This window comes from Cuculus canorus, chromosome 10 (assembly GCF_017976375.1).
Source record: "Cuculus canorus isolate bCucCan1 chromosome 10, bCucCan1.pri, whole genome shotgun sequence".
Taxonomy (NCBI): Eukaryota; Metazoa; Chordata; class Aves; order Cuculiformes; family Cuculidae; genus Cuculus; species Cuculus canorus.
The window spans coordinates 13,149,208-13,174,443 of record NC_071410.1 but is presented as its reverse complement, the minus strand read 5'-3'; the positions used below and the strand labels follow the sequence as shown (position 1 = coordinate 13,174,443).

The window sequence follows — 25,236 nt, the reverse complement described above, 5'->3', positions numbered from 1 at the left end:
TAATTTTTTTTTCCCTCTGACTCTATTCTTTGAGAAGCAGAAGAGCGAAACAAAGGCATTGAATGCTGCCAGTGGTCCTCAGGCACAGAGGCCAGAGCCAGAGCTGTGAAGCACTCCACGAGTTTGAATAGCTTTGTTCTTGCTGGACTAAGTCAGGTTTGGATGTGGGAACTTGTTTTTCTCTTTCTGGATTTGTTGGTTCACTGTTTATGAGCCCTAAGAGAAGTTATCACCTTCGTTTGCTGGTACCAGTCCTACAGGCAGCCCAGATGCCCAGCTGGTGCAGTTGACAACTTATATCTACATGTGTTTTTTCAACAGATTATAGTTGTGCCTACGCTGACTTTTAAAGGCAGTTGTCAGTGACTTCTTTTGTGGCCAAAGCGAACCCTGCGTAACAGCAGGGATGGCAGGTGGTGGATGCAGCCCAGTGCACTTACAGAGCAGGCAGCAAGGGTGGGAGGAGGGTACCCATCGCTGCTCTGCTCCGTACTTCTTGGGGCGATGTGGACACAGGCTGTAAATCCTGCTGTGTAGCTGTTGTGGTTTGTCAGGCTAAGGCCTGTGCAGTGGTTATTGATGCTAAAGTCACACCAAGATCTTCCTACGGACCCAGAGTTCACAAAGTATCAGAGAGCAGAGTAGGGCAATTCCTAGTGAAGCAACTACAGGAAAATATAAATAGAAGTATGTAAACTTGATAATGCAAATGGGTTTACTTTCCTTTTTATACAGCAGATGTCGTTTGACCCAGCAGAAAGAATAATATCAGAGAAACTGAGATCAGTCTGAAGGGAAAAAAATAAAGTCTAAAAATGAAAAATGAATAGCAGCTCTTTGAATTGTATTTGTGACATATTAATGTTTACAACTCTCTCTTTTCTCTAGTTGAAGGAGGAATCTTATGGAAGTGGCTGGTAAAAACAGTTGTTTCCCAAGGTGGGATGTGATGGAGAGGCAGAGATGATACTGCTTCATGTCAGTGTGTCCTGGGCAGGAACGGGTTTTGGAGATGTGTGAGGGAATATGAATGGCATCACTCTGCCGGGACACAGAGAGGCTCAGAGTCAGGTGGTCTCACTGGCGATAGCAGTAACACTGTCTGCTGTTAGGTACAATGCCAGAATAGAGTAGAATAAAGAACAGTAGAATAAATAGAATAAAGTAGTCCAAGATTTTGTTGCCATAGTCTGAATCCCCATTGGGGTGAGCTTTCCAAGTAGCATTAAAGTTGGTGTCCTGTATTTTGCTGTAAATGCAATGCTCAGTCAGTGCAGGGGAAAAGCACCTAGGAAAAAAAAAAAAAAAAGAGCATAAAAGACCCTGACTTTTCAGCCCTACGGCTAGTGGGTTTGGACTGTCAAGCTTGGGCTGTTCAGCCAAGACTGTGTGACTCGGTCTGATTTGCAGTAAGTGGTAAACACCTCCTCTTTAACAAGAAGAGGTCTTTCATAAAGACTTCAGTTCAATGCAGAAATTAAGGCATTCCTTCATCACTGGTGACCAATTAGACTGGAACTGGTGTAATATGAATATAAGAAAAACTGGATGTGCTGTCCTTTGTGTGTGAGGAGCTCTGCTTTTGGCTGCTTGAGCTGGTGCTCTGCAGCTCCTCAGTGCTTGCAGTGCTCCGTCCACAGTGTGCTGTAGACCAAATAACACATTTTTATTTTTATACAAATGTGCATAACTTCATCCATTTTTTGTGGCTGCTCTGACAGGAAAAGGAAATTTATGACGCACATCATCCATTTATTTGGCACAGGCAGTGTTTATTGCTGAGGGAGGCATTCTCATGGAATTGATTGCACAATTTCCTCTTGGTGTACTGTTTTCAAGTAATATCCTAAGACCTCTGTGTACTAAGATACAGAGACACTTCTCTAAGGCTTGCAGAATACTACAGCGGAGGAAAAAAAGCCACACAGTGGAAAAAATAACGGAAAAATATAATTTTAATTACATTGAGATCTGGAGCTTTCTCCACTTGCTAGGAGTCTCTGTGGAAATATCCATTCCCAGTAGCTTAAATTTCTAGATTTTCCACAAAAAAAGTTTTGGATATTATGGCTGTTCCATTTTCACAGGTATAAAAAGTGGGTATGGTCTGGGGTTGGTTCTTGTTCTTGCTTTCGGCATGCCAGGATTGTGGCATGTAGTGTGGGGGAGGAGTTGTGCATTTTGGAAAAAGAGAAAGGTATAATCTTAGCACGATGGCTTGCTGAAATGGTGGGATTGTTGCCTGTCCCAACAGGCAAAGAGAGGTTGAAGATATTAATGTCACAAAGGCAGGAGAGGGGTTGTTGCCTTGATTCAAAGGACTATGTGACAATATGTATCTTAAACGCCATGAATGGCACACAATGGAGAAAGAGAGAGAGAAACATCTGTCCTGGAAGAGCATAGCTCCTGTTAATATATTTTTTTTAAGTTTATTTTAGTCTGCCCTTGCATAATCATTTGTACCAGAGCTTTGGGATAATAGTTGTCTCATTTACGTGTGGAAAGACATGGAGTTGGATGGTTGCACACAAATATGTGCCAGGTGATGATGCTGGTTATAAGTGACCTTGGACTGAAGATCGTAAGCAGAAAATCTAGAGCTCTTTTTTGAAAAGATGACTCAAAGTGCAGGGATGGAAGCACAGTGGCGCATGAAAGAAGTTACAGACAGTAGATTCTATTCTATTCCACTCCATACGAAATGCCAGTGACAACCCTGCACGTATCTACACGCTGAAGGTAAAGGTCTGCTTATGAAAGAGTAGCCTGATGAATAACTTTTTTTCTTTCCTGGCTGCCTGGGGGGTGGTTCCTCACCTGCATCACTCTCCTAAATTCTTGGAGAGAGGTCTGGCAGCCAGCACAGCTTTAATGTTGTCATTTCACTTCTTGTGACTCGATCAGTTTCTGCTAACTTCCCACTTATTCTTTCAGGCTTCGGAAGAAAACCATCTCCTCCTAAGTGTCTCTTTTCACAATTCTGAGTGGCAGCTACCTCTTCTCAGCCTCTTGGTGCTTCTCCTCAGGCCTCAAAGCTGGGCACCAGCTTGAGCGCTAAGCTGCGTGTTCTGCGGTGCTCTGGTTTACAGTTCGGTGTTGGTTTGCGCTCCGTGTTTGTTAGCGCAGAGGTAGCTGCCTCACTGGTAACGGCCTTTTGTACACGCTGACCTCTGAACCAGAAACAAGGCTTAAATCTCAGAGGAGGCCAGTGATTAATCAAATCGGGGATCAACTGTGACTCAACCTTTAGAACCCCAGCTGAGGTTGTGTCCATGGCTGATTAAAAAAGGAAAATATATTTAGCTATTTACAGCTGTATCTCCCTCTAACTGAGGACAAGGCACCATGGATAAACATATTTATGTTTGTTAGATGTGCAAATTGTGGTTCCTTTGAAAACCTCACAGTTTATCATAAAGCCTCAGAAAGCACATGGCTGTTTATTGATGCTAGAGGACTTCCTGAGACTATGCGTGGAAGGCGCTGCTTGGAGTATTTGACATAGGCTAGCATGTCCACGAGGGAAAAAAGCCCAGACATTGCCATCTGCACATGAAAGACTGAAGGTTGCTTCAAGCAGTCCTGTCTAGGAGATAATTTTTTCCCTCCAATTAGGTTACACTTTCTAGATGGTGCACTTTAGAAGCCTACAGTGTTCCCAAGCCCAGTTCTCCAGTTAGTCAGTGATGAAGAGAACACACAAACTTTATATTGCTAATGTATTTCACAGTGCTGTGTGATATTAGCAAACTCCAAATAGCCGTCAGGACCTCAAGGTATTCTGGAACATCCTTTGATGCTACAAAGTAATGCATTTTCCATATTATTCTTCTGAATGTATTATATATGCAAAGTCTAGCACTTCTTATAGGGGAGGTGGAATTATCATACAATAAGATATATTTTCCTCTAGTTCTTTCATGGTGCATAACATATAAAATTTCTTCTTAAAATCCAGGCTAGGAACTCAAATTTAATTTATACAGTATTGAAAACATTACAGGGCATAAATCAGTTCAATTTTTAAAGTTCCTGTATGATATTTTCAGAGCAGCCAAATTCCTTCATTCGCTTGGACTCCTTCCAAAATTCTGCCAGGGCTCATGGAAATCTAAATAACTTTGGAGAAAAAGCAGGTTTTCCGTGAAGGCTCAGGTTACCCTGTCACCCTTCCTCTACTGCAGACAGGCCTCTGATAAACATGGAGAATAGGGACAGGGAAATTACTTCATGTCCTTTTCAATTACAAACATCGAGGAGCTTGAGCCTCCTGCCAGCTCACGCCCCAGACCCTGCAAATTTGTGGTTTTCAAAAGCCAACAGTTGCATTTCCTTTGCCAGCAGGGATAAGCGATAGAAAGCGAGCAGGGGAGCTCACTCGACATGTATTTCTGAGCGTTCTTTAAAAAGTTTCAAATCTCAGCTCTGTTTATTTGAAGTATGACTCCAGCTGCAACGTAAGCCTGTGAACTAGAGAAGTGATCAAAACAGGACTGCACCTTTCTTTTTTTCTGAGAATATTAATCACTTAGTTGTGGTGTGTTACTGTAATCTTTCTGTGATCACTTAACCTGGAAGCCATACTTCCAGATAGCTTCGTAATACTTTCCTGCTGGCATCTTCAGATCTACTATTTGTACCATTCATCTGTTTCCAAAGCACACGCCGTTAATGCATTGTTTTTCTGCCCGCTTTGCTTTTTGTTTTGATTTACACCTAAAGAAACAAGTGTGTTTCCTTTGATGTCATTTTTCGATTATTGATGAACTAATATCGCAAAAAAAGGGCTGTTTAAGATCTTACTCTGAAACATCATTCTTTCTACCAAAAAAAAAAGTAAACCCCAGTTTCAGAACATTGTCTTACAGGGGGGAAAAAAATGTGGCAGAAGCCAATCTGATTTTTTGCTTTGACTGTAAATCTTACAGGCTCAGCTTCAGCTTGGTGTTTGTGTTAAAAGTCACTGCAGTAGAACCCCGTGTTTGAGTTAACCATAGGTGTCTATACACAGCTCTTGGGAGCGTTTGCTGAAAGGCAATCGCAGGGATTGTTCTGCTCCTCTGTTCTTTCATAAGGTGATTCTGCAGGGTAGGCTCAGGTGACTTATTACCCCGGGCTGGTTCGATGTCTACCCTGCAGTGGTGTATATCCTGATCACAACAGTGGGAGGAAAAGGACGAGGAGAAAGGTTGAGGTGTTCTTCAGTACCTTACAATTCTGGCTTTGCTTTGATCTGAATCCAAAAATTCAGACATTCTGGTGAAATGAATTTGCAGTGGGTGTGGGCAGAGCGAAGAGCTGAGCGCAACCACGACCATCCAGAAGTTCTCACTACAGCTTTTCCCAAGTTTTGCTTATTTCTTACTTAAAGGTTCCTTCAAAACTTCTGTTTAAGTCAGTGAGAATTTTTCTAAGTGATATTGAAGTGCAGAGAGTTGTTACTTAGAAGGCACGCAGCATCTTTTTCATGCAATCAAAGCTTCATCCCTTGGCTGGAACTCTCCTGGATTGATTATTTGTGGGGGTATGTATGCATATCTGTGTATGCGTGCTTGCTTCTTGATACTCCCTGTTACCTCTTGGGCCATAAATATTGCTTGAACCACAACGGAGACATGTCTACTGCTGGTATCAGCATAAAAGTGGAAGTACATAAAGTGAAAAACTACTAAGGAAAAGTTCACCAGACTTGGAAATTCCCAGCTGGCCGGGTCTGTACTTTGGGATCTGGCTGGAATGAATGATCTGTACCTGAAATAATTTCATGTGCTTACTGACTCCCTAAGATATAATGCCAGAATTCCTTTTTTTTGCGTAATGCTAAGGTCATAATGATGTAGGTATTTTTTAGCTTAATGGACATTTTGGGTGCACTATAAGTAATTTTTCCTATTAAGGGAGAAAATTGCAGATAGACCCTCATTCTATGTACTGTTGTATAGTAAAGGAAGGCGTATCACCCCAGGAATGACTATTGCTGTGACAAATCACAAGAAGCGGAGAAAGACTTAAATGCCTGCTAAATTTAGCATGTGCAAATCCAGTATATTCCAAATCCATGGACTGAAATACTGTTTGGAGTAAAATGTGATTGAAAAATTTCTGGGAATATAACTTCACTGCCTAGTTTACCACCTGGACTCAGTTTTCATATTGTAGAAGAGGAATTAAATTTTTATTAATTTTAAATTATAGCCCCCCCCCCCAATCAGCTCTCTTGTCTTCCCACTGAAGTAAGCACTGTTAAGCTGCTATAACTTTAAGAGCATGAAAGCAAATGTTGTAAAGAGGTCACTGTAAAGGTCACGCAGCAGGTTTGATGTGTCAGTGGATAAATGATGGGATCACATCTGGAACAGTTTGGTGAATAAATAAAATGTGAAAGCTCATATATCACTGCCCACCTTCCAATCTGTAAGGGAAAGAGAAAATAAATTCTCTAATAACCTTGTAAAGCACATAAAAGATATTGAATAAACTCTTGAAATTTTGTGACTAAAACTGTCTATATTAAATAATGATTTTAAGAGTGGCAAAGAGCTTGAAATACAGTATGAGTCTTCCTTGTAAAATGTTGTTTTATTTTATGGCTTATTTATTAGACTATACTTGGATAGCTTTGAAAAATATAATTCTGAGTTTAACTATGTGTTATTGAAACACTCTTCCTTTAGATATGTCCCCCAGAGGTATTTTATATTTACACTCCGGGAAAAGAATTTTCAATTTTTATTACACAGTACTGTATTATTGCTTATACTGCCACTATATTCTGCCTTCTGCAAGTAACATTAATATATGCATATTTTACTGCCATTACCTTCAAAAGGCCTCAGAAAACCCATAGGTCTAAAATGATTTCTCTAAGTTGGTCGTTACTGACTGCTGGATTAAGATACAACAGGCTGTGTATTGTTTTACCGGGCCATTAATAATAAGCCCCTGTGAACTGGAAGACAGCAAACTAGAAACTGAATAATTTTGGTCACCCAAGAAATGTACAGTATTAACAAAAGGTGCATAGAAACCTGTTCTGGAGTGTGAACGTCTTTGGTATCTGGTGAGGGACTAAGGGCACCAGGTGAGCTTTGCTCTTTTTGCTCCTGCGAGCAGCTCGTTGGGACGCGAGTGGCAGGGGCTCATGTGGCTGCGCCCCTGCGAAGGATCACACCCGTGTAGAAAAATAATTGTAGGTGTATGTATGTATGATGCACAGTCGTTGCCAACAGCTACGGAAGAGAGTTTTGCTGCTCATTTTTCTCCCTTGTTTACAGACTACCAGAGTGAGCTGTGCTCTGAGGCAGGCAGACCGCCACGCACCCCCCTGCTCCGCTGGAGTCCCCGGGACTCGGGGGCAGGCTGCAGCGCGAGAGTAGCAGACCAACTAGTCATGTCACTCCCACTGTTTTACTGGGAAGGAACAGCTGAAGCCAGTGCCAAATGCAGTCATGGAGAAAGCATCTCATTGTCTTCGACCACTGTGTTTTGGGAGCAACAGGGTGAATGCTGCTGTTGGTGGCCATGGACATAGGAAGGTGTGGAGTAGATGGCCGGAGATCCAAGGTACGTTGGGTAGGCTGTGAGCGCTGGGATAATTCATGAAGGAATGAGTTGTCATCAGCTAACGCTTGTTTGACTCCAACCTTTCATTTGTGTAGTGCAAACCATTTAGTGTCTGATGTAGATGATGGTACACCAACTAAAAAAATAACTATAGGCAAAGTCTAAGGGGATTATAACCACAAATACAGCTTTTATTCTGGAAAACCACATTAGCTGTAATCTTTAACCTAAACAGTGTGGCACTTAGAAACTGCGGACCACCCTGTAATATTGCCAGACATCAATGAAACTGAAGCAAATCAATGACTTACAAAACCCCTCTATTTTCCCAAATACGATCTTGTTGCAGATAAGTCAGTCTTGCAATTTCTCTAATTCGTTTATTAAGCTCCACCTTAGAGTGGGTTTGGTTTCTTGCCCCTGTCAGACAGCTGTTCTAAATACCTTATTCCTTTCATGAGCTGAAACTTCTTCAAATATCCAGCTCATTCTCCGTATCCAACTTAGATTTATTTAACTTTTGACAAATGTATAGTCACGTGGTCTTTGAAGATAACCATATCTACCACGACTCTGTGCAGAACTTTTTCTTCAGAGGAAGGTAACCCAACTTAGAGAGAGAATTTTGTGCTTAAGCGCCAATGTCTGATGCACTGAGGAGATCAGCGAATGTGTCTGTTCTGCCACAGGAACTAGCAGCTGTGGAGTTTTCTCTTTCATTTTCCTGCAAAGGCTTATAAGGATGAGCAGGAGCATGTAAAATACTCTGCAGAGAGTGACAGGGCTGGAGGAGAACGTGACAGCTCTTCTAAGGCAATGAAAGTTGAGAAAGCAACAATTTCTTTAGCCGAGACATTTGATGAGGTGCCCTGTTAAGATCTTGGCCAGTAACAGTGCTCCCTGAGTTTCTTTGCAGAAATTAAACTTACATTTAACTCAACTTTATTCAGCTTAGTTTTTTCTTTTTTTTCAAGCTGAATTCTATTCATCTAGACCTGAGTCTGAGGGTCTGCATAATAAATCAATGGTTTTCTCTCCCTTTTCTCCTAAAGTCCCTTTTTATTATATTGCCTCTTTTGAGCCCACCGTCTCTGTGGCCATCAATAAACCTTCATGAATTAACCTGTTGAGAGAAGGGATGAGAGAATCTTACGTTGCAGCTATAAGATTAAATGCTACTGCTAAACCCTGGACTACTTTCTCCCACTAATCTTTTGGTCTGACTAATGTAGCTAGATATACTACCCAAACCTTTCAACGATGGAAATTGTAACTAGAACTGGTAAGCAGAGAAGTAAGAAGACTGGGTGATAAATACATTAGGAAGAACCATTTTTGACCATGTATTTCACAACTGTTAGAGGCTATGCATGGTTTGTAGCTGCCACCTCTAACACCTGTGTTAAGGGAATACTATGGAAGCAAAACAGCAGAATTATATTTGACCACTTACTCTCCAAATGTCTTATATCTGTACATAATAATAGAATGTTGTGTAGGAAACTCACATATGAATGGTTACAGAGATAATCTTTCCATGCTGAGTGTAAGGTCCCACTTGAATGTCCAGCCATCTTCTTGTTTCTTTATGCACCCCCGGCTTAGGGTGGATATGAATTTTTAGGCCACATATAGACAGTTGTGTCTGTGAGGCTGTTCATATAAGAATGTATATAGTGTATGTACAGTAACACGCAGAATTAGAGATGTCAGGGAAATGTAATAGTAGTAAAGCATGTCTTTCTGTCTTTGTGGCAATCTAAAGTTTTTAATATTGTTAACTTTCTAAGAAGAATTTTTCTTGTCAAGAAAACTGTAGCTTTTCCCACCAGATCCCAGTTCGAGGCAGACCCATCTTGCCCCACCGCAGAACTCTGCCTGAAAGCATGGGGTCTACACTCATTAATGGCCATGGGGCACAGCCCATGAGGAGAAAGTCATGACACAGACTTTGCTTCTGTGATGACTTATGCAACTACTGAGAAAGCATCTGAGGATGTGTGGCTATCAGAAGCTTAGTTTTTTGTAACTAGCTGATGATTGTCTTACTACCTGCTTCAGAGATCCAACCTCTACTTCCAGCTGGCTGTATCAGCCTATGAGAAAGTTTGTGATTGCAAAGCTAGCTAGGGTTTCAATCCTCAGCTGAGAGCCAAGACTGCAAATCCTCCAAGCAAACCCTTTTAAGGTTTCACTCTGCAGTTCTGGAGCTGCAGAGAAGGCAAAACCTAGCCTTTAGTCAAATGGTTCAAAGTCTATAAAACAACCATTGCAAACCTGGCATGAATTTTTATGTACATAACCTTGTGGGCAATCTGTGGTGAAGCCAAGAAGAAAACCCAGAAGCCTTTATTTCACAGCTGTGGGTCTGACTATGTCTTTCTAGCCCAGCATGGGTCAGTGTCTCTCAGATTTCGTTATTGGCTAAACCCATGAATATCACAGCTGATCTAGCCCTAATCCCACAGTTCTTTGCCCCACTAGTACCCTCACTGAGAACAACCACTGTACTTTGAAGCCAGCTACTACATCTCCAATTTCCCTGTGCTTTTCAGAGAAGTTTTAGTCTTGAGGGAATGTCTGCATTTAAAGACATGCACAGCAGAACAACTGGGCTGCGAAGTATATGGTTTGAATCAGAGTGAAACAATGGTCCTGCTAATTACTCGGTGTACTGTGTGATAGATGAAATCCTCTGCTGTTTCCTCTTTCAGACTGTGCAACATCATGTTTTTTCTATTCCTTGGCAGAAGCCATCAAATCATTTTGAAATTTCGGTGAACAACTGCCCTTGGAAACAAAGAAGGGGTTAACAGATACTGTAGACTGAAGGAAAATTATGTGATTGAAGAAGGAGATGTGACTCTTTCAGAATTATGAAGATCATGGCAAACAAACTCATAAAATAGGGGCTGATGCCATGTTTTTAGAAGATCCAATCATTTTCATTTTGAAACATTTCAGCACATTTACAAACTGTGGTCAGCTAAGCATGCTGTTAAATCATTACCTGAAACACTTTTTAACTTTTTCAATGTGGTTCTTGCATCTGGCTTTTCTGGGGGAGGAGGCTGGTCTTTGAAAATTTACTGTAACGTAACATATATGAGGTGAGATCTGATGCGTGGCTGAGGGGAGGATCAGACCAATAATCCACCACAGGGCTACATTACGGCTCTACAATCCACCATCCGTCTATGTCAGGTGAGTGTGCTTTATGTGGGAAGTGGTAGCCATTGGAATATGTAAGATTAATAGGTGATGGGTGTGTTAATCACAGGATCATAGACGTTGGCTTTGGAATGGTCTTTAAATATTGTTGAGTCAAATCACCAGGATCTCTTGCGGTTTATTCCAGGTATTTTCCTTCTGAGAGTGATAGCTGGCGTCGGCTGGAATGTGTCTGTTGATAATGCTTGTGCTGCTTCTCCCTTCAGACTGCTACGCTGTTGAATACTGCTTCTATTGGAATGTTTTTTTTTCTTGTTATCTTATCTAAACTTGCCCTTCTTTAATTTAAAACCATTACCTCTTGTAGTACATTGCACTTGGCCAACCTTAAATAAGTCTTTCTTCTCCTTTACATTATTTCCTCTCAAGTATTAATTACCTCCAACACTTCTCTTTATTTCTCTAAGCTATTTAGGTTAACTTCCCTTAACCTTTCTTCGAACCCTCCTTTCAAAGGTTACCGTTAGCTGACATATTGTCCTGAAAATGTTAACTGTTGCTAAAAGCGCTTCTTATAGAGCACACTTCCTACCAAGCGTGCAGCCAGATAGATAGGTGGTGACCTTTTTTCTAGAAGCTCTCATGGACATAACGTGGTCATGTAGGTGATTCTTAACTACTGACTTTCTCAGCAACGTGCTTGGTGTTCTCTGCTTTTATTTGTAGATGGAAATTGGGGTTAACTTATGACTAAAGGAGCTGACCTGAAAAGTACCCAATATAATTGCTCAAATCCTAAAGCGAAAAACTGAGAGAGGGTGTATGGCTTGGTGGTAAAATCTCAAATGTGACCTTCTAGAGGACAAATTCTGTCCATTAATGCCTCAAGATGGCTGAGGAAGCATGACACAGCACAGAAGGTTTAGTGCTGTGAGGGTTTAGCCCTCTTTGAGGAGGGCTGAGAGACTTGCAGTTGTGGTTGGCTTTCATTGCTGAGGGCTGGAAACCCGTCTGTGGTCAGGAAAATTCAAAGTCAGTTTGGTGGAAACTCAGTTGCATAACTGGGGTTTGCAACTGACGTGAGCTTGTGGACACCAAAACATAACAGTTTACAGTCACTATCTGGGAAACAAGACTGCCCAGAAACCCCTTCACCACTCTCCTGTCCTTGGTAGGATTATTCCTAACAAGAAATGCTAACTTCCAGAAACCTACCGAGGGATGGATCTCTGCTCCCCTGGGCACCTGGGCTAATTTTTCTGCTTCTAATGCAGAGTGGATATGGAAGAAGTCCCATCAGGGTATTCCTACTCATTTACCTTGGAACTGGTCAGAGTCTGGTCCTTAATCAAGAATCATTGTGCTGGGAGGAAAAAGTTTTGCTGTTCTAGGCTGAGCAAGACACATGCAGATACGAGAAATTATGTTATCCCTTCAACAATCTATCCACTAAACTCCACATGGGAATGTCTGTTTCTTTCATATTCTTTACACAGGATGAAATTTTGGCTCTCAAAGTCAGGGATCTTTGCTATCACGTTGTATATTTTATTCCATTTTCCTCTTTCACTTTTTCAGGAGGAGGTTGGAGGTGTTATTTGATACTTGTCAGAAGAGAGCCCATCTCTCACAACATAGACTCCTTGTGTTCCCTTTAAAACCCTGCAGTGTTGCTTCCATCGTCAGAGAATTAAAACATTCAAATTGATGCAGACAAGATGAAAAAAGTCTGAGGTTCTGGCAGAACGTTTTTTTTGGTTTTGGTTTTTTTTTTTTTTTTTTCACAATTATTCCCAGGCCAACAAAATTTGAGGACTCTTGTATTTAAGAGGAGAGTAGAATTTGTGAGAAGCCACTTCCATCTGTATCCAGTTTGCTGGCTGACAAAAGCCGCATAACCAGCGTGCCCAGTTTCTCTTGTGCCTGACAACAAACTCCTCAGGATCTTGTTTTAGAGGCATATGAACACTGGTAAAACTGAGATTTTCTGAATTCTTGCCTAGAGCTTCTCTGACTCATCATCTGGTATATTCACATGTAACTCATTTTCCCAGCAAATCTTTACTCCAGACCTCAGAGAGGATGCAGGAATGAATGAAGAGTTGCTCTTTCTTTTCTAAAAGTTTCAGTGAAACAGATTCTTTCCTATTTCTGTGGTCCTGATTGCATTCTCAATGCTGCTCTTTGTGCCGTTTTAAATCCAGTATTTGAAAATGTTCCAGAATAAAGGGAAATCCTTGTAGTAGTTGTACAGCTGAAATGATCAGGTGACAGGTGATAATTTGGTGTAAAAAGGCAAATGAGGGTTTATTTATGAATATGCCATTCTTCCAGACAAGTGAGAAAAGCACCTTTTTAGTTTTTAAAACTGTATTATATGCCACATTATAAAAGAACAATAAAAGGCAAATTCTGACTTTTAGGTCACTTTGCACAAAATGTTTTAACCTTGCAAGAGCTGCTTACTTTTTCTGACAAAAGCCAACTGGCATTATCTTCCAGTCAAAAATGAAGCATGAAGAAGCTCTGTAATTGCCCAGGGCCTGGCTGGCTTAGTGATGGTGTCTTCCTCGATCTTCCGTTGCTCTGATGTTTCCTCCTTTCAGGGTGTGTTATTCTCTGCAGTCATGAACCAGTGATCTCTACTGGGGTAGTGTAATTTCTGGGACAAATTCCCTACGCAGAAGATTCCACACTAACTTTGAATCCCAAAGCTGAAAACATCTTATATATTGATGATAGTTGACGACTGTACACTTTGTTATTCAGAAATAGCATAATGGAGCAAGGGCACACTAGTGAATACACTGGTGAGGAATCCTGGAAAATCCTTTGTTTCACCAAACTGGGCAGAAATTAATTCTCTACGTCTAATAAATTAAGGATGTTCTCCCTCCCTATGGAGGTGATATAAGAACCTTCTGCAGAACCAGTATTCCCAGAGCATGTGGAGTGTTTTTGATGAGTGCATCTAGCTGTTTGTCTGCGTACTTGAGCCTCCACCACAATATGGGCATAAGAGGAACGTACATTTGACGTACAGCTCTATTTCCTCCTCACTAGATTGCTCTCTGCAGAGACATAATTGGTGGAAATGTGGTGATCCCCCTGTTATCATTCACATTCAATGCCTGCACCACAGTAGCATTGTTTGGTAAAGGAACCTCCTTTGAAACACTCCCAGAACTCCAGATTTTGCAAACCTCCTGATGTCTGCCAACACATATGCACTTTTAGTCCCACAGAAGCCAGAAATCACAGAACTGTGCAGAGACATCTCCAGAGGATCGTCTTTGGCATTAAATGGGAAATGATTGTTCATACAGAATGTGAGAATGGGAAAAACAAATGTGGCACCCTCTTCAATGCACTGATTTATGGTAGCAAAAGGGCTGGGAAGTATAAAGCTGCCTTCCGGGACCAGCTAATTTCATGTTTTAGTTGCTTGTAAATAAGTGAGTTTCAGATAAATGCACCCATCTAGCTGAGTGCGTGTTTCATTACTGGGAGGATTAAGCCAGTTTAAAAGATTTAGGAGACTGCTGTGCCAAGTTCGTGTTTTTTAAGACTGAGGACTGCCAAGCCCGGTGGGTGTAAGAGCTACTTTGGAAGCACTTTTATGAACTATTCCTGATGCAGATCTTCCAACTATTTAAAGCAACACCTGTCATAGACCGCTCTCTCTTTATCCTTTCTTCATGCTAAGTAATGGTGCCATGTTGTTTCTACAACTGAAACAACTCTTGGAATACAACATCCTGCAGCTTGGTTGCAGTATACATTGGCAGGACTTCTTATTTTCCCCCCTCTAGGATTACTCCATATCGGGTATGACTGCTAATAACCTGCTTGGGAGCCACTATTATCGAGTTAATCTGGATTTGGCATTGTAAGGATATTAAAGCTATTCCATTATAAGCCTTGTGAATATAAAATGCCATGGACTTTTAAATATTTACATTACTGTGAGCTACAGGCCTAAGGATATGAGGTGCTGTATTCAAGTCTTCTACTATGGAGTCTCGGATGTAAAAGTGGATTTAGCCTCCTGACTATGCAGGTTTATCACGTCCTGTCTCCCTATCTAAAGAACAGAGGATAAGTGATTGCACTGGCTAAAAATTATGTGTTTATAGTGAATGGTACTTTTTGCATCTGATTTTAGAGGGAAGTGGGGTCTGAACAGTAGGTTAAGCCCTTCTTGTCATTCTGAATGCAGCTGCCTGTGTAGCTTCTCACTTGGTATCGCAGGGTATGGGTCTGCACCAGGGTCAAGCTATGGAGAGCTTCAGTTTTGGGGACTGCGAGTGCAGGCTTCAGGCTGCTTTACCCATTTCTCATCCAAAAAGTGCTTAACAAAAAGAAAAGCCTTTATCAGGACGGGTGTTCCTATGAAAACTATCCTGTTCTTTTAAGGCAATGTCTAGCCATTTTACTGAAGAATTATTTTTGTTGCTTTCTGTACCTGGCGGCTGCGGGCTGGGAGTAGATGGCACAACGTGATGTCTCTTCCCTGTGCTGTGCAGAACCTCCATCACCACACGACTCACTGCAGGCCATGTGAGCAGTAATATGTAAATCATCATTAGCAGATGTTTATTGTTTCTTTTCAGAAAATCAGATTTGACTAATCAGCCAAAGTGAAACATATGCTGAAATTAATTAAAGTTTGTTTTAAAATAATTTGCATGCTTATTGCTTTTAACTGATTGTAATTGGAGCTTTTGAATACTTTTAAGCAAACAGAGTCACCTAGGTTGAGCTTTTCAAAGCACTGATTGGCATGTCGCCATCATCTTCCACTAACATTTTGCTGGCTAAATGACCTGTATTGCACTGAGTTTCCAATCCCGCTCTATCACAGGAAAAAGAAGGAACGTGTCATTGTTTCCTATTATGCCATGGTGGTTTTGTAGCAAGTACAACTGCTGATACATGTTCCATGATGAAAGATGTAATGTTTATAGAGAAATTGAAGACAGCAGAGCTTTTCTGAATAGTACGTGGAGTTGACAGCATGCTTAAGCATCGCATGTGATGGGAGGACTCTTTTTTTTTTTTAGCAAAACTGCTCACCTGCAAACATAACATCCAGCCACCTCTAGCATCTCCCTGGATGGCAAGGGCTGTATCAAGGCTGCAACAGAAGCCCATGGCTTGGGGTTGCCCTACAGGTAAGCTCCCTGACCAGCCAAGCTGTGGAGGTGTTGTCTGACACTCCGACTTGAGCCTGGAGTGAGCCAGCTGGCTCTGCAGGCAGGGGCGTTTAGGGTGGGGAGGGACTGGCATGATCTCAAGTTCTGCCCCAACCGGCAACATGGCTTAACTGGCTCAACCCGCTTGTCTCTGGGAATCCAGCACAACAGCCAAAGGCAGCAGAAACCTTGCCAGAGCATACTGGTGTCTCACCGGCACTCCCAGCCAAGACGCCTCGGTTCTATGTCTAGCGCTGCTGTTGACTTATTGCTTAACACTGGGCAACTTGCTTCTATTTTGCTCCTCACACTTTTTTAGCTGAAGCAAATTTTTGACTCCAAGAACTGCCTCTTTGATAACAGCAGCTTGCCCAATGGGGCTCTGAACAGGACATGCTTTTAACTCTGGGTATCTCACTGGGAGCCAATGAAGTGTGTGCTCCAGGCTTTACGCGGGCTTCTTAATCGTCTCCAGGTGGAGATGAAGGTGTGGGTTATGACCTATAACTTCCTAAATGGCCTGGGGCTGGCCTAGCCGTAGTACTGCCTTTGTCTTCGTTGTATCCTGTCATGGCAGGCAGAAATGTACTCCTTTATGGAAATAACAAGGGGACCAGCAGCCTGCAGCTAGTGTTCAGGAAGTAGTCTGTTTTCCTCCACTTCCTGGTTTGAAATCATCTGAATTTGGCGCCTGTCAAGAATGGCCCCAGAAAAAGAGGTGTTTGAGTGGATCTAGAGTGTCTAGTGGGCAAAAGACTGTCTACTCAGCCGTAAGGTGGAAGTTAAATTTAGTTGCACTTCAATTTAATTGTATTTAGCCTCATATCTCCAACAGCCTAAACTGCAAAACCTGAGCACTGCTGGTGACTTGGGCTCTTTGTATGCTGAGTGGGCCCTTCAGTGGAGCTGTGTATAAGCGTCTTGCCACTGATAAATACTGTTCAACTCAGCAGAGGATTTGTCTCACTAACACTACTTACTCTGCAGTGAAGCTTGCAGGGTTAGTGCAGGACTCGGTTTGTTCTTTTCATTCATTAACTCACTTAGATCTTCCTCAGACCACACTGAAGACAAGAGGCACTTATTAAGACCAGCAGTTTGTTTCAAGTGCTTTCTCATAAGTTTTCAAATCTTCCTGCTATAATGTCAGAGCATCACTGGCTCCAGTGATGGAGAATAACAGTGGTTCATTAGGCTCATAAATCCAAAAGGAAGAAAGACTCTCCTGCAGACATGAGTAGCTTTATAACAAACAGAGCAGCAGGAGAGCCTGCAAATTATCAGCCCAATGCTTTATAAGCATTTTATCATCAGTTGGAGGAAATTACAATAAAGAGCAATGAGTAAGCCAAACATAAACTATGGCATAAATATACCCTGTGTTCCCCTCTGTCCATGTTTCATGTAAAAGCATATTTGAAGTCATGGCACTAGGGTGAGAATCCAGGGCAGCTTCAGAAGCTCTTCCTCATCCAGAGAATTGCCCAGGCTGGAAATTAAATCACACAGGATTGTGTGTTACATGTACAAATTCCATCAGGAGAGAAAAAACATATGCAACATTTAACAGTATCTATCCCTATTATTCCAACACTGGTATTGCATGACAATGAGCTTGATGATGTTTACACCCTATCCAACAGTTTTGCCACTAACACATTTTTAAGTGTGAAGCTTTGATTTATGACTAGTGATACTAAGATCCCAGTCTGTAAATTTCTACCGCAAGCAGACTTGAATTATGTGTTGAGTCGGCTGCACTGGATCTAAAATGCTCAAAATCCTCTCTGGGAAGATTTAAATGTATACCGTCTCTAAGCCCTGGAAATATTGCTCTAATGTGCCTATGTGATTTTTAACAGATTCTGAGTTCAAATCCACTTATCGGCTGATGTCTAATGAGTTTGGCAGGCCCTTACTACATAAAGTATAAGAGAAACTATGAACATAATGATGTAGACTGAGGAGAATATAATGAACAAATAAGTGACCTTCACGTTTATATGAGATAAAGATTTCATGCCAAATTTTGCATAATATACTCTGGAAATAATGAAGTATTTATTATATTTCTTCTCTCCTTTCTCCTCTTCTTTATACAACAAGTTTTTTGCACACCAGACCTGTGTCATCCATAGTAAGTGATTGGGAAGGGTGCAGCTGACCTACAGTGGCTAAATACTTATATTCTACCTGGGGAAAACTGACTGAACAAAATAAAGGAATAAGTCATCCAAGGCCTGCTTCAGGGTGGCAGATCTGCTGGAGGTGAGCCCATGATTGCCACGTGTACTGGGGTTCACCTTGGGGAAAAGCTGTTAGATCAATAGGTGCTGCCTGCACAGTTCATCCCACCTCCCAGGGAGCAGACGGTGCTATGAGTTTCTCACCGTGCACCAACTGTAGACCAACAAGCACGAAGGACAACCCACGCTTTTCCTCAGCTTCCACCTTTCCACAGAGGTGTCTGGTTGCTGCTGCCTGCCCACATAAAGCCTGTCAAACAGAGGACTTGCAGCAATCTTGCTTGCAACAGTGAGACAGATTGGTAGGAAAAAACAATAAGCTGTTTCTTGAGGCTGTGGCATCGTATTTTCATTAAAAAATAACCAGCGCTGAGGATATTTCCACCAGAGGCAATGGGATTTTTTGCTGATGTAGTCTGACTTGGTGGGAAGGAGAGAACTGGAATTGGATCATAAAGGGAACAGGGCAGAGGGGCAGTTTTCTGAAAGAAACTGATTGAGCCCTATGGTAGGAAAAGAAGTATCTTATTTACCTTTTCTGGGCTCCTTTTTTCATTCATGCAGGAGCAACAAAACCTGACTTCATTCTTCTATTTGAGATGATCTGTGGCTTTGCTGCATGTCCTGTAACTCAGCAGGTATAACAAACTGTATTTCTAGCTAATGAACTGAGTGAATAATTTATTTAATGTGTCAGACATGGCAGAAGGTACTGCAGCTAGTCACTGCTCATGAAGCTAATTGCTGCTCCAAGAAAACAGATCTGCGCAAGTCCTCATTTCAAAGTTATTTCCAAACATTAACTCAAAAGTTATTTCAATAACGAGGCCTCTTAAAAGAAGCATCGCTTTGCACAGCACATTGAGTGGCTCTGTTGACCCTCGAGCACTGTTCAGCTGGGTGAAAGCATAGTTCAAACAAAACTTTAACTGTAAAACTCGGGCAAGAGGAAGGCTGTGTAAGTTCTGTGATTAATTAACATTTAGCAATATTGAAATGCAGTGAGAAGGGAAAGAGTTGGTTCTGTGCAGAGATTTTTGAACCCTTATTTGCTCAGAAGTATTTATGCTGAGGTTGTGGGCATGTAGGATGTCTGAAAGTCAGGTAGTGAAACAACCTAAGCAGGAGCAGCTTTGTGGCTTAGATCAGCAATGACAATCTCACCTAAATATCTTTTTTTTTTCCCTTTTCATTGCAGTTGCCAAATTTCAACACGCAGTTGAATTCACCATTGAGGCAAACTCTTCCCTCAGGCAGATGCCAGGATATACGTTGACCGTGGAGTACTGTGTGTCGATCACGGGAATGACCAGATTGTCTGTGTGAAACCTGTGCTGCCTGGAGCCTCTGCAGATCCATGTTTTAAGGTATTTAAATGGATACTGGATTTGTGTAAATCTTCTGTAGAAGGTGAGTTTCCCCATCAGTAAGTGGGATTCATGCTGTCTCTTGCCTGATGCAAACAAGATAAGCAGTATGATGTGGTTTCTAAACCTCCTGCAAATGGAGACTCCTGGCCCTATCCCCCACTAAGCAATGTGGTCTGAACAACAGATAAAACATATACGTATCGCTGGCAGAATTCCCCCCTCATTCAGTCCCGACTTCTTCAGATCTTACACAGATCTTACATCTACTTAAAGTCACTCATGGCTTATCCTGGAAAGATTTCAGAGGTGTTTCCCAAATCATTCTGTAACGTCCCAACTTGCTGAAAGGAATACATACCTATGGAAGGGAAATCCTGAGTAAAATTAAGCTTTTCAGGAAACATTTAGACAGCAGGTAGCAGGTAACTTGAAAATGATGAGCTAGTAGCCTGCTCCTGCTCACAATAGCTGTTCCTGGGAGGCAACGCAGAGAGATGAGATTAGCTGCCACCCTTTGCTCTGTGGCCAAGGGATGTGTCAGCCTTGGCATGAGTGAGTGCAACTCCATTAATTTCCATTCGCATTTGATTATACAAAGGCTGAAGTGAGTCCATGGTGTTTTATAGTATTCCTTTATTTGATTTTGTTTTATTTCTGCTTCCTATACCATAAAGCTGACCAGCTGAACCATACAACATGTAGCAATTTACCCTAAACCTTCCTTCTTCAACTCAGTAATGGATGGAAACAATTCTGAAGTTAATAGTATTAGTGAGGAAATACAGTCATTCTTAAACAATCTTGTAATGCCCTTTTGGAAAAATGATACTTAAGACTACTTTTATCATTCGATTTACAAGCCACAAATTTGTGCAAGAAACTTGACTTTAAGTCAGTCACACACCTTATAAACTGAGCAGGGCCCGTTCGCAAATGGTTTTACAGCTCCATACACTTCCCTGGAGGAGCCATCTCCTTCCTGCTGGCCAGACACATTGCCTTGAAATGGCTGCCAACTTTTTAAGAGTTCCTTTTTGGCTCTATTCTTCTTTTCATAGCAGTACTCATGGCCCCAGCCCAGGTTCATAAGGAACAAAGTGTAAAATTAATCAATGGATTGATGCACTGTTTAGAATAAAAACAGCTCAGTTTTGGCTACGTTTTCTGCCCCCTCAAGCCAAAAGAGTGCATGTGTGTACATGAAATGTAATTTAGTTTTTCCTTTGGTGCCTGTTGATTTTCCTCTAATTCATTTTCCTTTTGCCTCTTATTGAGTCTCTCTTGTCTGGGTAAGTTTAACCCTATAGTGCCTGGTCTGTGCAGCGCACAGCAGCCTGAGGGACCCTGTACCAATGCACGCAGCATGGGCAATAAGAAGGATGAGCTGGAAGCTGTTGTAGGGCAAGGTGACTATGATGTCATTGCCATCACAGAAACGTGGTGGGATGACTCACATAACTGGACTACAGCTATGTTGGGATATAAACTCTTCAGGCGGGACAGGAAGGGTAGGAAAGGAGGCGGGGTAGCCCTCTATGTCAAAGAGTGCTTTGAAACTCTCGAACTGGATTACGGTGAGGACGGGATCGAGTGCCTATGGGTTAAAATCAGAGGAGCCCACAAGAAAGGGGACTTTGTGATAGGAGTCTGTTACAGACCACCCAGCCAAGAAGAAGCTGCTGATGAACTCTTCTATAAACAGCTGGGGACAGTCTCTAAATCTCTGCCTCTTGTCCTTGTGGGAGACTTTAACTTTCCGGATGTCTGCTGGGAGTACAATACAGCAGAAAGGAAACAGTCTAGGAGGTTCCTGGAGTGCATCGAAGACAACTTCCTTGCACAACTGGTTAGCGAACCAACAAGGGAGGGTGCCTTCCTAGACCTGCTGTTTGTGAATAGGGAAGGTCTTGTTGGGGATTTGACGGTTGGAGGACGCCTGGGATTAAGTGATCATGAGATGATAGGGTTTTCAGTTCTAGGTGGGATTAAGAAGGGGGTTAGCAAAGCAGTCACATTAAACTTCCAGAGGGCAGACTTTGGCCTGTTCAGAAGGTTGATTAGCAAAGTCCCGTGGGAAACAGTCCTTCAGGGCAAGGGAGCCCATGAGGGTTGGGCGCTCTTGAAAAATGAAATCCTATCAGCTCAAGAGCAGGCCATCCCTGTGTTCCGGAAAAGGAGCCGGCGGGGGGAAAAGCCAGCTTGGTGGAGCAGGGTGATCTCAAGATGCGTCAATAAGAAAAAGAAGCTCTATGTGCTCTGGAGGAAAGGACAGGCATCTTGGGTGGACTACAGGGACGAAGTGAGATCGTGCAGGGAAAAAATCAGGAGGGCCAAGGTCCAACTAGAATTAAAACTCGCTAAGTCTGTGAAAGACAACAAAAAGTCTTTCTACAAGTACATTAACAGGAAAAGGAGGACGAGGGAGAATATCCAGTCTCTAGTGGATGCAGAAGGAATAACAGTGACAGGGGATAAGGACAAGGCTGAGGTACTTAATGCCTTCTTCGCCTCAGTCTTTAATAGCAAAGAAAGTTGTTCCTTCTGTTTACAAATCCAAGAGTTAGAGGGGCAGATTGAGGCTCCCGTGATCCAAGAGGAGGCGGTTAGAGACTTGCTTGCCCAGCTAGACGTCCACAAGTCTATGGGGCCGGATGGGATCCACCCAAGAGTATTGAAGGAACTGGCGGATGTCCTTTCCAAACCCCTATCCATCATCTTCCAGAGGTCCTGGCTGACTGGGGAAGTTCCACTAGACTGGAGGCTGGCTGATGTTGTGCCCATATACAAGAAGGGTTGCAGAGAGGATCCGGGGAACTACAGGCCTGTCAGTCTCACCTCAGTGCCAGGGAAAGTCATGGAACAGGTAATCTTGAGTGCTATCATGAAGCACATGCAAGAGAACCGGGTGATCAGGCCCAGTCAACATGGGTTTACAAAAGGCAGATCTTGCCAAACTAACCTGATCACCTTCTATGACAAAATCACTCAACTACTGGATGGGGGAAAGGCTGTGGATGTAGTCTTCTTGGACTTCAGTAAAGCCTTTGACACAGTTTCTCACAGCATTCTGCTTCAGAAACTGTCAGCCTCTGGCCTGGACAGGCGCACACTCTCCTGGGTTGAAAACTGGTTGGATGGCCGGGCCCAGAGAGTGGTGGTCAATGGAGTTAACTCCAGCTGGAGGCCAGTCACAAGTGGAGTTCCTCAGGGCTCAGTACTGGGTCCAGCCCTGTTCAATGTCTTTATCAATGACCTGGATGAAGGCATTGAGTGCACCCTCAGCAAGTTTGCAGATGACACTAAGCTGGGAGGAAGTGTCGACCTGCTGGAGGGTAGGGAGGCTCTGCAAAGGGATCTGAACAGGCTGGACTGCTGGGCCGAGACCAATGGGATGAGGTTTAACAAGACCAAATGCCGGGTCCTGCACTTGGGGCACAACAACCCTATGCAGCGCTACAGACTGGGGGAAGAATGGCTGGAGAGCTGCACAGAAGAGAAGGACCTGGGGGTGCTGGTTGACAGCCGACTGAACATGAGCCAGCAGTGTGCCCAGGTGGCCAAGAAGGCCAATGGCATCTTGGCTTGTATCAGAAATGGGGTCACCAGCAGGTCCAGGGAGGTTATTCTCCCTCTGTACTCGGCACTGGTGAGACCGCACCTCGAATACTGTGTTCAGTTCTGGGCCCCTCACCACAAGAAGGATGTTGAGGCTCTGGAGCGTGTCCAGAGAAGAGCAACAAAGCTGGTGAGGGGGCTGGAGAACAAGTCTTATGAGGAGCGGCTGAGAGAGCTGGGGTTGTTTAGCCTTGAGAAGAGGAGGCTGAGGGGAGACCTTATTACTCTCTACAACTACCTGAAAGGAGGTTGTGGAGAGGAGGGAGCTGGCCTCTTCTCCCAAGTGACAGGGGACAGGACTAGAGGGAATGGCCTGAAGCTCCGTCAGGGGAGGTTCAGGTTGGATATCAGAAAAAAATTCTTCACAGTAAGAGTCATTGGGTACTGGAACAGGCTGCCCAGGGAGGTGGTCGAGTCGCCTTCCCTGGAGGTGTTTAAGGAACGGGTGGATGAAGTACTTAGGGACATGGTTTAGGGAGTGTTAGGAACGGTTGGACTCGATGATCCAATGGGTCCTTTCCAACCTTGTGTGATTCTGATTCTGATTCTGGGATTGTTACAGGCTTCATTAGCTGCTGGAAGGAATCTGAGGGTGTCCAGGAAAAGGACCGTGAGAGCTCAGCTAGCCACAAATGAAGCCTTTGGTAGGTAAAATCTACCTGGAGTTTTAGTGACTTGTAAAGCCCTGAGAAAACCACTCAGTTGATATTTATTGCTTTGAATGTCTTCCAAATTAACTTTATCTACAATGTGGGTCAGCCTTTTTGGAAGTGTGTGTTCCTTGGTTGAAGCTGTGAACACACAAAGCTGTTCCTCGCCTCCTGTGGCCAGTACGCACAACTTCTCAGTCACAACAGGACATAACTCAAGGCCCTGTGTGACAGAGTTCTCATGCATAAAGATGCACATTCACACTTTAAAATAACCTTAGAGGTTATTAATCAAATATCTTGAAGCAGGAGGCAAGCCCATGTAGTGTCTGAAGAAGAGGGTTTTGGAGTCGGATAATTGCATACATTTCACAGACGCCAGTGAGCCCTTTTCAGACAGGGTAGAGTTCACAATAGCTGTATCGGTAACCTTAATTTTAGAAGTGGCTGGTCTGGGAAAAAGTTAATCATATTGTAGGCACTGTCTACCACCACTCAATCTCATTTCTATCACTCTCAAAGTCATGTATTTTTAAAAATACCAAAAGCAATTTAAAAATACATCTAACAGTAATCACTTCATTGGAAACAACACGCTGCAATAACATAAAACAGCAGCCACTTTCCTGTGAAGATTTATGAGACAGACTAGTTTTCTCACGACTTATGTTATTCCTGCCTTATTGTTTTGTCAGCATTGGATATGGAAAGTGGATGATATGTGAACACTCTCCAGCACTAGAAGCTTCAGAGTTTTGATTAGGTAACAAAATTGAAAAAGTGAGTTTGCTTGCCCTGTTCAATCTCCATGATTTAAATTTGGGTATAACAAAGATGCCGAAGCAGTGAACAGCCCTCTCCAGAGCCCACATCATCTAGACCGTGGCTCTCACAGATCCTGGCTGGAGCCTAATTCTGAATTTCCCCTGCTGGATGTGGAAATCCAAAGGGATTGTAAATACCGGTGCCAGCCACTGTCTTTGTGGTATGATGAGAGGTAAATGATAGGGATGGTGAACAAATGGAGACATGAAGATATTTCAGGGCACGTCGAGACAGGCCTCGGGATCATATCAGTGTGGACGGCTCAAGGGGAACTGATTGTGTCCCATGTTTGTGGTGGCCAACTGCTGCTGTCACCTAGAAATCAATAGTGTGAGATAGTGATGATGGGCAAGAAATAAGAAGCCTGGATGGAAGAAAATCTGCGGTAGTTAATGGAGGGAACTCACACTCTGTGAAAGCCGGGAGGATCCAGCCCAGTGTCAGTTGCTTTGGAGGCAGAAGGTGCTTGGGGTGCGTATCTGAGAGGCTGCCTGGTGGGAGGCATGCTGCCAGCTTTCAAACTGAAAACAGAAAGGTGGGTTTTTGTCAGTTACATGCATGCTTTGAGATCACTTCCCCACCATCCCATCATACCTGA

The 25,236-nt window shown here is 42.9% G+C and overlaps 1 protein-coding gene and 1 long non-coding RNA gene across 2 annotated transcripts in view; one reads left to right on the top strand and one right to left on the bottom strand.

Moving 5' to 3' along the window:
- The window catches only part of TMEM185A (transmembrane protein 185A), a 152,590-nt gene that overhangs the window by 89,025 nt on the left and 38,329 nt on the right, over positions 1-25,236 (bottom strand). The gene's annotated exons all lie outside the window — the stretch shown is intronic.
- LOC128853149 (uncharacterized) lies at positions 15,799-20,065 on the top strand. The gene is made up of 3 exons (XR_008451440.1): positions 15,799-15,911; positions 18,039-18,200; positions 19,377-20,065. It is a non-coding gene; the product is annotated as an uncharacterized LOC128853149 (long non-coding RNA).